The following is a 3,897-nucleotide window of genomic DNA, read 5'->3' on the forward strand; positions in this document are numbered from 1 at the left end:
CTCGATTCCCTACTCGCGCTTCTGCGCGCTTGTGTTGCACGCGCCTTCTAAACAGGCCGGTCTCTGGGTCTGTCCGAAATAGGCTGGCCCGTTGCCCAGCTTGGGCTGTGTCCCAGGCTCTTTCGCGGGCTGGAGCAACTTGACAAGGGGCTGGGCTGTTTTTTGGACTTGGTGCTGGGCAATTTCCACTGGGGTGGAATTGCTCTTACATTCAATTTTTTACTATTATATAACTTTATGTAGGCAACATAGGATTAAAAATTTGATTTTGAAGTAACAATTTTAGCTTAGCCCACCCACCGAATAATTTCTGGCTATGCCATTGGTTGTGAGATGAGGAAAGTACAGGAACCTGAGGGAAGTAGGTGTCTAGGAGCTAGGTATGGACGGAGAGGTTTACGGAGGCCAAAAAATCAATATTAAATGCAGCCATACATGGGAAAACGAAGACAGATGGCAGGCAAATGCTTAGCTTGGGATGCACATACCCAGTTTCAAGCATTGTTGTAGGGTAAAACCGCTTAAAATCCTCAATTGACTCATCTGGCCATCCAAGAGTACTGAAAGGCCACAGTGCACTGTGAAAAGGAAAATATGATATATTTAGTCAAACTACAAAACATCACAAATATATGAAACCTTGATGTGGATTTAAAAAAAAAAAGACCAAGTATACATTAATTGTGAAATCAAAAGCTTCCACATGTAACAGAAAGAAAACACTAGAAATTTAATAAAAACTATCGTACCTAAAACAATGCTCATTCTTTTGTTAAATACACCAATATGCTGCTTCATTGCTTACAAATCCAAACATAATGAATCAGATATTAGTTAGGTTTAGAAGTTACCAAATTAGTTCGGTATTTTAGTTTGAAAGATCATGTACAAGTACCATTACAACTACACAAACAGTCATCTTGGTCTCATAATCCCTTCAAACAACTGCGTTAAAACTGTATCCATGGGTTAAGACAAAATTGCAAAATAGGGCATGTTAAATCTCAAATCCTGGAAGCGTTGGCTAGAGTCTTCAAAGTTTTAGGTATTCTATGAAAGAAAATAGTAAAGTCCCTCTTACCAAGAATGACAATGTCAGTCTCCGTGTGTAAATTTCATGGAAATTAATTTTAAAGCATGAAACTTTGTACGAACAATTCGGAAATGCTAGACCAATTAATAATGCATCAATTAAACATGGATTTCATGATATAAGACACACTGGATGAAAATAGATTGTCCCATTGCCATCACAAGTACATACACAAATTTGAAACTTATTGCGCAAGAACTTCTTGATTTCATGGAGCATGATTGAGTATAAGCATTCTAATGGATATATTTAAAATCTTTTGTTGTTTCCTTTGGTGACTGGACGAGGTCTATTTAATGACATCTCCTAGTTCTAATTCTTTTTCCTACCTCCACTCACCACTTGAGCTAACATCCTTTTATATTCTACATAGCACAGAACATGGTAATATTTGGATAACCTACCCAAAATTTAGGCAGCTTTCATATTGTAAAAGTAAAGCGGGACTTTTCAGAGTTTCTAGAAAACAAATTTCACAAAAACTATTAACTGGCAATCCCGTAAGCAACAAACCTCGAAAACCATGTGTCAAGAACATCCGGTTCCTGATATATTTTTGCATCTTTTCCATACTTCTCTTGAGCTTTCCCAAGAGCTTCATCCTCACTCCTTGCAACTATATATTCTTCTTCACAATCTTTACCCACAATGTACAAATTTATAGGCAGTCTACAGTGAAGGCAGAGTAGCGTGCAAATTGAGAAGAGAAACTGCAACCACAACAAGTTCATGTGGCCCCGGAATTGCCACACACAAACATACAAGAACGAAGATTCATGAAAGGAGGGAGAGTAACGTTTTTATCATTTATGCATTAATTGGATTGAAATTTTTTGAAAAATTGTCAATTTTAGGGGGCCAAGTTTTTTTAACTTGTTATAATTCTGACAAAAAAACTTAGGTAAAAAGTCTTCCTTAGTAATATTAATTTCTCTCTTCTCTTCTGCTCTCTTATCTCACAAGCTTGAGCCGCTACAATTGTTTCGATAATCGGGCAACAAGCCCTAGTCCTAGTCCGTCAACAGTCCTTTGCTCATCCTTTCTGGGACCATTCCACAGTGCCAAAAACCTTTGTGATGTTTATCCATGCAAATAACTCAACTACTGATACAATAAGATGCGCTTCCGGCCACGGAAGTTAAGAATTCAAAAGCTGATACTGCACGTTGTCCTTTTAGTAAGCGAAAAATCATCTTTAACTCAAAAATTACGATCAGGGGAGCAATACATTGGTTTAGTCCTAGGAAAACATTGGCTTAGGATAAGATCATTACAGGATACGTGTTGGGTAATTTTTTGTTTTTGCAGTTCGTGGGTTTTAATGTTTCGGGAAAATTTTGATACTTGTGGTTCTGGATAAGGAAAAGATCAAAATTTTGGGTTATTCTGCTATCTGCACTCACCACTGGAGTGAGGATGCACCCACAATGGTACCAAACTGGTATTCGATGACCCCACCACAGTTGTCTGCTTATGCACCAATCTACCAAACTGGTATTCGATGACCCCACCACAGTTGTCTGCTTAGCCAGTGATTGTAAATCTGTTATTTAATAGAAGGCACAGATGTGAGTGAAAGGATATAGCAAATCTCTCCGGGTAAGCTTCTGCCTTAATGGGGAAGAGAACTTCTTGTTGCATTATTGACATAAGGTACTCAATTAATCAATTATGCTTCTGTCACTAAATTTTCTCTTTCTGATCACATGCTTTCTAAAAGCCTAAAAATTAAAAAAAGAAGAAAAAACATAGCTTTTCTTTTTGTACTTAAAAGCTCCAACTGCCAAGACATTTACACAGTACGGTCTTGCAAGATTGTAGTCATCATTATCAGGTCCAGGGCTTATCTTTAGCACGCGCTTATCTTAGCATGCACTCACATGCCGGCCAAACAATTAATGGTCCACAAAGGCTGCGGGCAGTCAAGGCATATAGTGGACTGGAAATACAAAAACAAATGTTTACCAAAAAAAAAACAAAAACAAAAATCTATCTTCCGGTTACATTACACATTTTCTGATTACAAATGACTCCTTATAAAGACGTACAGCAATAAAGCCCCAGACAGCAGGCCATGCACCACTGTCTGCAGAAAATATAACGACGTAATTTGCATAATCCTCTTGATTCAGTTACCAAATCAGATTCTTCCTCAGAATTCTATTTTACTTTTTCACTTTTCAGAACATTCTTCGTATATTACTTTGCACAATCATAGGATTCTAATTAAGATACGTTGTAGCCATTCAATTAATACATTTAGAATATCGATCATCCTGCATGACATTATAAAACATTAGAAACCATTCCGTCTAACAGCTAGTATAGCAATTAGTGTTTTAGTGTCCTTTGGCTAAGAAGAATAGAAAGAAAAACTATAAAATGTGGGTAAGGTAAAACAACTGACTGAATAAGGAAGAAAACAAAGATAACTATGTAAACACAAAGATAACTAAATAAGGAAGAATACAAAGATAACTATGTAAACACAAGCTTAGGTTTCATGTTGTAGAATTCAGAAAATTAAACAATATAGGCACAGACCTAAGACCATTGTGCATGTACCCACTTTTTTAAGTAAACAATTCATGAATAAAATCTAAATATTTTAGCACCAATTCATTAATCTAGGCCTTCACAACAAAGCCCAGGTTAGGAATTTATATAAAAAGATTAGGTAAATAGATGTTGGTCCAAAGTCAAAAGTAATGTCTAAATATATTTTACCCTATAACCTTTCTAAATTGCTTAAACATTATTTACCATAAAAGAATTGTCATCACCTGGTCAATCCATAAAGGAAG

At 36.5% G+C, this 3,897-nt stretch overlaps 1 long non-coding RNA gene across 1 annotated transcript; it reads right to left on the bottom strand.

The window, feature by feature from the left end:
- Window positions 1–381: 381 nt before the first annotated feature.
- Window positions 382–1,747, bottom strand: LOC114822499 (uncharacterized). Its single transcript, XR_011578048.1, has 2 exons — window positions 1,607–1,747; window positions 382–578 (listed from the first exon to the last, which is right to left on the bottom strand). It is a non-coding gene; the product is annotated as an uncharacterized lncRNA (long non-coding RNA).
- Between the last annotated feature and the right edge of the window lie 2,150 nt (window positions 1,748–3,897).

The sequence above is a fragment of the Malus domestica genome, chromosome 17 (genome assembly GCF_042453785.1).
Source record: "Malus domestica chromosome 17, GDT2T_hap1".
Lineage (NCBI taxonomy): Eukaryota > Viridiplantae > Streptophyta > Magnoliopsida > Rosales > Rosaceae > Malus > Malus domestica.